Source organism: Lactuca virosa, chromosome 9, assembly GCF_052849685.1.
Source record: "Lactuca virosa cultivar CGN04683 chromosome 9, Lactuca_virosa_CGN04683_v6, whole genome shotgun sequence".
Taxonomy (NCBI): Eukaryota; Viridiplantae; Streptophyta; class Magnoliopsida; order Asterales; family Asteraceae; genus Lactuca; species Lactuca virosa.
Window position 1 is genome coordinate 302,028,435 of NC_136434.1, and position 12,908 is coordinate 302,041,342.

Sequence of the window (12,908 nt, forward strand, 5' to 3'; positions counted from 1 at the left end):
TTTCGTTTTTCATGGTGGAAATTGGTGAATCGTCATTCACCTACCTTCAAATATTTTATGGCTTGGATTACGGCATCCCTCTTCTAAGTTATAAAATAGTTTGTTGGGTCCTAGCCTTAATATTTCATATTGGGTGTCATATTAAGGACTTTAAATCAAATATCTTGAATATCTCCCAAAAAGATGTCTGGTCTAGACATTTATGATCTTCCCAAATCTCTTGAAACAAGCTTTCCTAAATGAAGATGATGTCCCATGGATATCATACTTCTTTCACCTCCTCCAATTATTCTCCCTAACCCACAAGTTCCTAAAAAGTTTAAGGTCACTCAAGCCCTATTGGCAAGGCAAGGTCTAGGTGTGATCACATCTTGGAGATGTAGTCACATATTGACAAGTCGGGAGAGTTGGGTGTCAAAGTCTTGAGAAAGTTGGTGGCTCAACTACTTTCTAAGTCACATAGTGAGTTCTTTTGGGAATCATATGAAACAGACTAAGACAAGACCCTTAATGATCTTATCTATTTGCTAAGATTAACTTCCTAAAACGCTATGGACATTGACAATGATGACATTGGATATCCAGTAAAGCTCTCTCTTCCCAATGGAAAGGGATCGGCCATAGTCAACTCGGTTGACCCAATGGTAAAGAGAGAGGCGAAGTCTGAGATAGTCCCATTATCAAGGGTCCATAGGTAACTATTGCCAAAGGAAGGGGCATTGGTTATGAAGCTGCCAAATTTACCTAAGGATGTTAAAGTCAATAAGTTTGGCTCTACTTCAGGTAAAGTCCATTGTCTAACTCTATTAAGTACATGCTGATTCTGATCGCGAAGATGGATTTCAATCGCATGGTTCGGTGATCAGAATTTTGGGCTATTACTTAAGAGTTATGATATTTATATTGCTTAGGAATAGATAACAACAAGGTTTTCATATGGATTGTAAGGATAAGTTTTTCCGCAAAGTTTTAAAATAAAAGAAAAAGGTTTTGATTTTATTTATTTTAAGTATCCTTACAATGGCATTTGTGAAAAGTTGTTGCTTATAAGATTCCATTGATAGCAATATTGGAAAAATGGATTTGATTCTTTCAGTTGTGGTAGTGTCTAATATTACCAAATAAGGAAAGATTCTCATCACCCAAGGTTCAATTGGACCGAAACTTGGAATCATGCAAGTTGTATAGTATGATGAATGAGAACTTTCAGCTTGGAAAATTAAGACTAATTCCTTATGTGAATAAGGAAAGGACTAAGGGATCGAGTACACATTCTTGTGCACTGGTCAAGTCCACCACAAAAGATCAAGAAGACTATTCGTCATGATTTACTTAAGTTTAGTAAATATGGTTATACTTATAACTTTAAGTATAAGTCTGTAGCATTGGAGAAGTTTCAATGTGAGACAGAACGAAGAAGAAGAATCAAAGAATGGCAGAATGATAAAAGTTTCTCAAATCTGAAAAGATGGGAGAGTACTTTAGTATCATGTTTATGATCATCTTAATGATTAAGATACCATATCACAATTGGTCCTCTAAAGTCATCTTAGTGCATTCTTATGACTAAGAAGAGGAGTCATGAATTGTTGAAATGGTTAAATCAAAAAGATGAGTCATACTTCGTTCCAAAACAATTCTTAGAGTCATACTCCAAGATTGTAACTTGAGTGACATATCTTAAAGAGGGTTTGTTAACACTAGTCAAATGTAAGAGTAAAAGGTTATCTACTCATGTACATTTGAAATTGTAAGTTGTGATGTTTTGGATAAAACAGAGACCAACTTAGGCCAATTGTGTAAAGTGTTAGTCTTGATAAAGAATCTGCACTATATCTTGAATATTTGACAAGGGAGTCTTATATGTCAAGAGGACAGTGGGAGTCTTAAAGCTCTTGAAAGTTTCAAGACTTAATCAAGAATAAAACCTAAAGTCCTTCACTAGCACACGACTTGAGGTTTATAACCTATCGTGTTGAAATTTGTGTGCCTATTCAAGTTGGCTTTGCATAGGAGTTCTGAGAGTTCTCAGTTGGTTGCACAACTACTTGGAAGCAATGGCAGGCACCTGAGCTGCCAAATGGCAAGAATTTAAGATTGCACAAGTTTAATCAATATGAGTTTGGATTTGTCACTAACCTTGTCTTGTGATTATGGTTTTGACAAATTCACATGGATAAGAACACATACACTATTAAATCTAAGTGTCATAAGGTTTCTCTCCGATTCATGAAAATGATGGTGAGGAAACACTTTCACTAAGTAGATTTTAGCTAGATAGCAATTGTGATATTTGCATTCTCAAAGTCGTTAGTGGAGCGTGTGTTGTTTACCGACACACTAACATGGACTTGTGAGAAGTGGCAAAGGTCTAAAAAATTGAGACTATGATTACGGCATCCCTTTTCATAGTTCTAAAATTGTTTAGACACACATGTGAGCTATCTAAGAGAGGTGTATGATTTTGATAAAGTTTTATCAAAACAATCTAGTATCAGAAATCTAAACTTTGGTAAGAAAGTCAGCTGATTTCTGAGTACATGTCAAAGCTAGTGGGAGCATAAGTGTTATGCTAATAATCATCATATTAGTGGGAGCATGATAATTATGACAAAGGTTGCAAGTTAGCAATGTTAATTATAGAAAACAAAAGTTTCAATTCGTGAGGTTGCAGGGGTTAAAAAAGTTGTTTTGCTATAATTAATGGAGAGGAAATTATACTTCATTTCAATTCTAAAAGCTTAGATTGAGATTTTAATCGTATTTAATCAAGGATATATATATGAATTTCATGTTGGAATGGCTCAACATAAGGAAATTCTATATATGGGTCCATTATTTGCGTTCTAAAATTCGATTATGATTACGGCATCCCTTTTCATAATCTGAATTTTGAGAACTTGGCAAATTGAAATGGAAATATTATAGCAAAAGACTGGTTTAGTCTTTATTTGCGTTCTAAAATTCGATTATGATTACGGCATCCCTTTTCATAATCTGAATTTTGAGAACTTGGCAAATTGAAATGGAAATATTATAGCAAAAGACTGGTTTAGTCTTTATTTGCGTTCTAAAATTCGATTATGATTACAGCATCCCTTTTCATAATCTGAATTTTGAGAACTTGGCAAATTGAAATGGAAATATTATAGCAAAAGACTGGTTTAGTCTTTATGTGAGACATCATGAATCGTGTCCCATATGCTTCGGATATAAGATCGATTACATGTGCTATATTCATCCTTTCTAAAATTTTCCAAATGCCTGGGGCATTATGAAGGGAAAAGGTCTAGAATTGGATATGACTAAAATGATTAAGCAATTGTCGAGGACAATCTAAGGTTTACCAAAGATTGGTTGCTCAAGGACAGTTGGAAGTATAATGTTAATTCTGGAAGGACCATATTGACATAATCTGTAAGGAGGCAACTCTTGTTCAGAAGTGATAGTCAAAATGGAATATGGAAATGTTTCAAAGTTAGAAATTATTCAATCTGTGTAAGATTAGGAAACTTAATGAAAGAAGGATGTTTCCAAGGAGCTGATCTCCTTTGGAATGCTCTGTAATGATTATTGTCAAGTCTTTCTGACTTTGTGCATAATCATTAAGAGGATCAATGCATATAAGTTTAGAATCTAACAGATTTCAGTAAATGGCATGAATTTGGAATTCTTGCATTTGCAGTAAGGATTTGGGACTGTGAAAAAAGGATCATTGGAGTGATGTTCAATTGATCTATTTTACAAGGTAAAGATCATAGACAAACATAGTATGCATACTTGGTGTATGGCATGACTAGTGTTTAGAAAACATAGTGTACATGCTTGGAGCATGGGACAACTATTGTTTTAAATTCAAGTATAAAGTTGATAAAACCGAAACAATGAATAATGAGTAATCAGTATGGTGATAAATAAAAGTGTTTATTTATATTCATAGGGTTTGATACCATATTTGATTCATTTATTCTTGTGTTTCACTTTGCATGTTTTGACTTCCAGAATAACTAAGTCGCTCTTCCTGAATGATTAAGTTATTCAAACCATCCACAGTCGGTCATATGTTGGAAGTAGATATGAATCAAGACTGTCATGGGTTGGTTTGTAGAGGTCCAAGTTGGTGGACAAAGTGGTGCTACAACACTCATGAGTGCTCATAAGTTTTGAGTATTGGATTCAACCCGCGCTCATTTGAATCACTTCATGGATTTTATCACGAGTGATCATGAGACGATAATATCTTATATTCTTCAAACCTAGAGATATGAGTTGTTACTATGAGTTGGTTATACATTGATTGCACGAAAACGCATTGGTAACTCGATGTTATAAAACGTGCCTTTGTGTATGATTCAACAAGTAGTAGAACAAGCCATATGAGTCGAAGTTTATCCATTCCTTTTACCTTCGGGATAAAAGCGATATATGTGGGCCCCTCGATGATTTAAAGATGATGCATGTGAGTGCTTGGCCAAGCCAGGACTGATTTGATTTGTTCAATCAGTCAGTCATCATGAATTGGAAATCGGGAAACAACAAATGGACAGAGAGAATGATTGATAATCCATGTCTCAGTCCATATGATATCTAGAATGGAGGAATATATGATCCCTTATCTAATGGACAAGTCATTGACAAAGGTCAGAGTTGACCCGACCCGACCCGGTCCATTTGGGTTAATGTCTAAGTCCATAACTATAATTGGTAAGACTTGACCCGACCCGGCATGGTCCATTTGGGTTGCATGGCATCATGCATTTGGATAGACTATAATGAGAGAAATAACACTTAAGGTTGGTTAATATATTATAAGTTCTAATATATTAATAAGGTTATTTAATTAGTATTGATCAAAAATTAATTTGGAATTAATTAAGTGATCAAAAGGAGACTAATTAAATATATGGGTTGATTGTGTAAATCATTCATTCTTATATATGTGGGCTTGTGATCCAAGATTCCTTACGTTGGACTAAGTCCATGGGGTGACCCATGGATACTCCATGGAGGTTAAAATCCATGGAGCATAAGGAATGGGTAAAGTTATGAGTTACATGGTGTAACCCTAATAGCCACCATATAAAAGAATCCCATTGCTCAACAAATCGTGCACTAATGTGTGAGTGTGAGGGCTAGACGATTTCAAGGAGTGTTCAAGTTTCTCTCAAGTTATTCCAAGTGTATTTGGTGTTGTGTGAACCATTTGAGGTGTCACACTTGGGGCACTAGGCACTCAAGCTTCATGAAGACATTCTACATCAAAGAGGTATGTATTCTATCTTGTTATATTTATTATTTTGTATGCTAGATTAGGATAATACCTTGGATGTTCATAATTGTATGTATAATAGAGAAAACATAGATCCAAGGTATTTAGGGTTGCATGTACACTTAGGAGTGTTAGAATGCTCATAACCCAACACACGGTTCATCAGGTCCATGAACACCACAGGCGCATTGTAAGGTCCTGGAAAGGACGTTTACCAATAATCAAGAAACAAACAATCACAATAGAAGAGGAAGAAGAAAAGAAATCGAGCTTGCACACGTTTATATTCAGAAAAACGTCAGGTACAACTCGATGGAACACTCTGTAAACACAATGGCATCAACAACCACACATAGACCTACACCTCCACTATATATTCTGGACTGGGCCGTAAATTGGGTTTACGGTCGTAAACTTACTTGCTGACCGTAAACACCTAGACAACCCACAAAAATGCATTACATACTCATACTGAACTATTACAATGAAAGCCTAGACCAAAAAGTTCTTCAGCCACCAGCACATCAGATTTGTCGACCACCAGCACATCATATTTTCCCATCGCTCCGTTCCACATCTCTTTCTCGATAATCTCAGCAACCATTGAAGTGTACTCCTTTGCAGCAGACTCAAAAAGTTCTTCAGCTACCATGATCTGATGAATGGAGAGCTGATGTATATCCCACTTACCAAATTGAAGCAAATCCCTCTTGTCATACAAACGGATACAGTCGTCTTTAAGCTTGATAACAGCAGAAGCAGTAGATTCATCAAACACCCAGTATAACATGGATGCAAGAGATCCATCTGGATAATTTTGAAGAATGAGAATCTGCTTTACTTGAGCGGTAGCGGGCCACATCACTGACCGAAGTGGCTGACTTGTTTTGGGATCAATGACGCTAGGATAAATCTTGATGATAGACTCTGCAGTCTTCATTGAAGGGAAGCCCTTAGCCACTTGATCTTCCAAAAATGCCTTGAACTGAGTCGCCCTGGGATTGTTTGATGGATTTGAGAAAGGAGCATTAGACAGATCCGTAAGATCAATCCTAGTGAAGGAGTGAAAATCGTGAGCATCTTTGTACATTTCAGTATTGCCGCTCTTTCTTCTCACCATCCACATATTCATAGTGTCATGGAATCCCCACGAAACGATTCCAGACCTATCACCATAAACGTCTCCGAAACGATGTTCTCCCAGATCCGTAACGGTGATCTTTGATTGTTCCCAGGGAGCATTATGATCTGCGCTCCTTTTGAATAGAAGTTGACCCTTTTCAGCTGACTTGGCCAATTTAGCACGTTTCAAATCCACTACACTCGGAGCTTGAGCCAGTTCCTTGTCAAAACGGTTAACAACAGTGGGTGTTCTTGTAGGCTGTGGAACTGTGGGAGCATCTCTATCAGGAAGATAAATCTTTGGCTCATCAACAGATGACTTGAATTGGTCGCCAAAATTTTCTTCCAGCTTCTTCTTTAGATCGTAGTAGCTGGCGGTTAACAAGCCGAAATGTGTCTGAAGATCAGTAATTTGCTTCGGCTTCAGAGCTTTATCTTCAATAAGTTCGGCAACTTGAATATTGAGCTTTGCATTTTCGGTCTGAAGGTCTGCAACCTTGATATCCAGCTCAATATTCTTCTGATCTAAATCAATATTTTTCTGATTCAAAGCATCGATCTCCTTCTGAAGTCCAAGTATAGAAGGATTCTCTTCTCCTGAGTTGCCACCCCCAATAGAAATTCCTTTGCCACGGGAGGGGGCGTTGTGAATTGTTCTTCGGCCAAGAACCTGGCTAGCCTCACAGAAGCAGCATCATGGTCTGGCCTGGGAGGAGAGAAATCTGTGGGGAAGGAAGAGCCACCAGCTTCATAGAAGGTACTAGGACCTTCACTGACGGGTTCAGATGAAACGATAACGAGAGTTGTTGTTTGTGGGGCTGTAAAGCTTTGAATCACACCCGAAACAGGAATTCCCTGTCTAGGGTCAAGTCTTCATCTTTTTGTTGGAGGTTGAGAGGCTTGTGTAGTTGTGCGATCACTTTCCAATGGCGCAGATGTAGGTCAAACAACATCAAAGGGAGGAATCCCTGACACGGTTACCATACGAATTGCTATTTCCGCCATCGGATTGGTAAGAGGAGGCGTGGCTTCGAGAACGTCTTCATTTTCCCTTATCTCTGTTGCCGGATGAGCAACTTCATCGATATTGTCAAGCAACGTGTTGAGGTTTTCCCTGGTCATGAAGTCTTCATTACTACCAAAGTTGAGAGGGATCTCATCGTTATCAAACCCTGTAAGATCGAGGTCTTCATATAAATCAGTCTTTGTTACGCTTTTCGAAGACCCCTCATTATAATCTCCTTGAACCTGAACAGATGTCAGTTCATGTTCCTCAGCTACTTGTGCATTAGGAGCTGGAGTTTCTTCTTCACCAGCACGATCTAACACTGTAATAACATCATATTCCGAAATGACTCTTTCAGAAGAAGTGGGCTCAGAAGACACTTTGTTTGACGTTCCATGAGATTCGGAGGATTTATTTATCTCTGCAAATTTTCCGAATTTCAAAAGAGGATGTAATCATTGCAAGACGACTTTGCCCTTTCGATTCTGCTTAATGAGACCAATCGTGTGTGGGCCTAATGACTTTATATCCAGTGTGTCTCCTTCTTTAACCATCTCAGGAAATTGGGTGTCAATGAATGTCTGAATAAACCTAGGATACATCAAGAATGCATCTCTGTTCCCCCGACTTATAGCGTTGATGTTTACCAAGAACTCATCCAGTATGAACTTTGAGAAGTTGAATTTGATGCCAGCAGCCAGTGAAACAATTGCCCCTGTGTTCCTGAGCGAGATTTCATCAACACCTGATCTTCTTCCCGAGATACAGCTCACGAACACATGCGCCAAAAATCTCCAGTAGGGTGGCAGAAGCTTCTTCACCGTGGGAGGGTAAATACCTTCGTACCCCATCTTCTTGAGAATCTTTTGTACATCATCAATCCCAATTTCAGTAGGAAAATCGGTTTGATCATTGATCAGCAGTGTTTCTCTAATGAACTGCTCATTGATAGTAATCTTGCATCCTTTCACCATAGCTTTAATGGAAACCACTCCTTTGTTTGATGTCATATTAGCAGTCTGCCAGAACTCCTTCACATTATTCTGATAGATGACTGGATTCACAGTGATGGCACAAGCCAGGCAAGATTCTCTCAGTGTGTATATCATCGACCTGAAATCTCCATGAGCAGTAGGGGGTCATCCAGTACAATTGCCAGGTTATGCATGTCAGCAAACTTAAGACTTGTCATTGTTCTGCACTAAACCAGGCCAAGTAAGAAAACAAAGTATTTAAACAATTAAAGCTTTATGTTTTCTTAATTAATCAATTTTATTTTGGCCTTGAAAAATTATTTTGATCAAAAATTTGGAGTTTACGGTCAAACAAGGTCAAAAATTATGTTTACGGTTCAGAATGAGTTTACGGTCAATATTGGTCAAACATGAGTTTACGGTCCAAATTGGGTTTACGGCCGTAAACCCATTCAGTGATCACCTGACAGTAAACTGAGTTTACGGTCGTAAACTCAAAGGGAGTTTACGGTCGTAAACGTCCAGACCATAAGCCCAGACAGTTTACGGTCGTAAGCTCAAACCGTAAACCCTCCCCAAACCGTAAAAGCCGACGACCAGTAAAACCTCGATTAATCCTCCAGTTTTAGTCGAATCGATGAACATAACACATATCCTCAGTCGGTTTTAGCATACCTTCGAAGTGGACTAACTGATTTTTCAAAATCTCGCAAAAAGTTTTCGAGGAAGAGAGAGAGTAGAGCGAGTTTGCGGCAGGGAATGCCTGCTAAGAAGTTCAATTCAAGAGATGCTCCAGTGAAACCAAGACCGGTTAGGTCAAAGTCATCTCAGTGATCAACTTCGAGTTCAAAAGCAAGCGATAAAGCACCCAACCGATCGAACAAGAAATGGGTTAAAACCGACTACAGATGGGTACCAAAGGTTCATACTCCCAAATCACCTAATGATTCTAACATTTCTTCATCTTCTGTTTGTGATAAGCACGATATGTCATGGGAGAGAGTACCTTGCATTGATCACAAAGGTCAACCCGGTTTCAAAACGGACTGGGTTCCAAAGACCAACTAATCCTGCACTCTGTGCTAGAGCAGCTATGGAGGCATATCATCAGACTTCGGTTTATTGATAGTGGCTGTTCCAAGCACATGATAGGGGACATCTCTCAACTGTACAAAACTCAGAACTTTAAGTGAGGGTATGTGTCCTTTGCAGGAAAGGAAGAAAGAAGAGGATCACAAATGGGGTTTGTGCTTAACGATGTGAAGAATTTTCGGATCTATTCTGAGATTGAAATATGCATGCTGTTCTCAGACCTTCTGGATACAAATTCAATTGGTAACTTACGGTTTGAGTTTTATTCTCGATACTCCTGAGTTTCTCTTACAATGATTTGTTTTGAAGACAATTTTTTATTTTCTTATAGTTTTTGCTTTGTAGGTATTGTTTGGGAAGTGATATGAAGCTTAGTGTTAAAGGACAGTCTGAAATTCGTGTAATGCACTAAAGCTGAATTGTCTAGACTCCGTGTTCAATGTGCTGGTAGGCCCAAAGGATTCAAAAGGAGTAGACATAGATTGACAATGAAAGGACTTGACAATATGAACTTAGATAGTTCTATTTGGACTGACAATACGACGCTTGGGTAGATTGAGCAGTGAGATAAACATGAGAACCTGCAGGATACACTAAAGTCATATGTATCTAGATTTGTGGTTTAACGTTTCCTTGATGTATGGACTCATGTCCTTAATTCTGGTACTGATAGGGCAACTGGGGGGTTCTGATAAAGTAGGTCTGTAGGAAATTATTTTCTTGCTTTCTATCTGTCATTCATATGTTGCTTCCTTTGCGTGATTGGAACATATCCGACCTGGAATGCAACATATGAAACTCTATTTCAATGCATCTTCTTATCTATGCAATTCTTTATATCTGTTAGCCATATGTTGTTTCCTCTGCGCGGTTGGAAGAGATCTGACCTAGAACACAGCATATGCAACTTTCTACCTCTCAATCCATCTATCTGTGTTAGTCATATGTTGTTCCCTCTGCGTGATTGGAAGACATCCGACCTGGGATACAACATATGCACTTCTATATCTGACTTCTTTCTAAATGATTGAATACTCACCTAAAGTAAGGAGTTCTTTGGAAGTTCATGATTACCGGGGTATATCGGGAAGTGGGAAACACATTCTAGTACATCTAAAATTGAACCATTTAATAGGTTGTCTGTAGATCTCGCTGCTGAATTTAAGTGGACAACAATATCCTTGGTCGTCGTCAGCTAAATGGTCCATTTAGGAATATATATCACAATGACTTGTCATTTATAATCTTTCCAATTTGTCAAATATCCTTTGTGTTTAAGTGGACCACAATACCGGTGATTGACCAGATCTAAACATGCAGGTGTGTGCTGATAAACGATATTGAATTGCCTGACAACCTTGATCCTAAATCAGTCTTAAAGTTAGCTATTATTTTTGTTTTTTTTTAATATGTTCATAGTTTTGCTCTATACACAAATTTAAGGGGGATAATTAATTTTTTTTTTTTAAATCAAACAAAAATCAGAAAACCAAAAATCCAAAAATGTTGTTATTTCTGTTTTATTTCTTTTTTCAGAAAAATCAAAAATCCAAAAATATTTTTGTTTATGTTTTATTTTTTTTCAGAAAATATGAAAAATCCAAAAATATTGTGTGTTAAGTTTTCTTTTAGTTTTGTTTTTATCTCAAATTTTCTTTGTCTTGAAAAGTGAACTCAAATGTAGATGAGACTCATGGAGACTGTATCGAGATTTTCTGAGCCAAGACTTCTTTCGTGATTGTCGAAGAATTTTCATTCGAAGGAACAAGAAATAAAAATTATTCTTTCAACATTCAATCTTTCAACCCCAGAAGCAAGGTAAAGCTGTACTTGAAGATTATGTGGCGAATTGCATTGAAGCCTCCTCAATCAATTTGCTGCTATTTGTGAACCTGCTGAAGTGATCCAAAAGTTTCGTTCTCTGTTCTCTCTGAAGATTCTCAAGCTGAAAGTGCTGATTTTGAAGAATCTTTACAAGAAGCCTCCTCACCTAACGTGCATTCAAAGTCGGATTTTGAAGAAAAGCCCAACTGTTCAAGATGAAGTTATTCACATAGAAGATTCATATGTTCATCTTGAAGTTGTGAAGAAATCGAAGATAAACGCTGAAGCCAAGCTCAAACTGAAGATTGACAAGAAAAGAAAGCTATAAACCAAGGGGGAGATTGTTGGGTCTAAAAGTTGGTTTATACTTTGATTTTCTAAGCATTTATTGTTTTTAGTCTTGGGCGAAAATAGTATTGAGTTTATTTGTAGCTTGGATATCCTTCACTTCCCTCCTCTTGTCAACTACGTATGCTAGGAACGAGTGGTACTTCTTGCGTAGATAGTTCTGAGCCTTGATCCAAGAGATGATTTGGAGGTTCGTGCCAGGTTTGTCACCATAGATGACGAGAGTTTCGTTACTCGGTAAGTTGAGTCGGACGACTTTTTCGTAACACAAGATATCAGCATGGTGGGAACTCAACCAGTCCATGCCAATGATAACGTCAAAACTCTTTATTGTAACAGGCATTAAATCGATTTGAAAAGAATGGTTGTTTAGAGTTAGTGTGCATCCTATGTACACGTCTTTAGTGCTTCGGTTTTACCATTTGCCATTTCTACTTTGAATATTTCGTTGAGTGATTGTGGTTTTTGGTTGAGTATGTTTTTAAACTTGTGGCTCACGAAACTTCTCTCTGCACCACTATCAAAAAGTATGCATGCATAAGAGTTATTGAGAAGGAACGTACCGGTAACCACCGTGGGATCTTTCATGGCCTCCTCGTGCCCTAATGCCATAACCCTTCATGTACCCTCAACATTCCTGTTATTGGCTTTTGGGCATTCCTTCATGAAATGCCCCGTTTCCCCGCATCCGTAGCATGTTCGGCTCACCCTAATATTTGCGGGTGGGGTAGTCTGTTGGGCTAACTCCCTACAGAAACAAATGGTGTGTCATTTCTTGTTTCAGTTGGTGCAATGTATTTCGCGAAAAAGTCCAGTGTGGTGTAAGTTGCACTTGTTTAATTTGGGTAGGCTCCCAGCATATTGTTTCGTTGGTGCTGCAGGGACCGTGGTAGCGTGGACTGCCACCATTTGTTGTCTCTTGGCAGGCTCTTGCATTGGTTGGCCCTTCCTCTTGCTCCAGAGTTTTCTTTTGTTTTCCCCTCCTTTCGTTTATTCGGGGGTGGCCGTCATAAATCCCTGGCGGACTTCATGATCCACAAACATTTGTGCCAAACGTTTTGCACTATCAAAAGTGGATGGGTTTGAAGATACCACAATTCCTTGAATCGGGGGGGGGGGGGATAGTCCCTAGATGTAGCGTTCCACCTTTTTACTTTCTGGGGTCACCATTCCAGGACATAGTACTAATGGGTTTTGAGAAAAAGAACATTCCTATGTGTACATGCAAAACGCGAATTTCCCTCTGTTTCACAGCCCGACTTGCCGAGTCCCC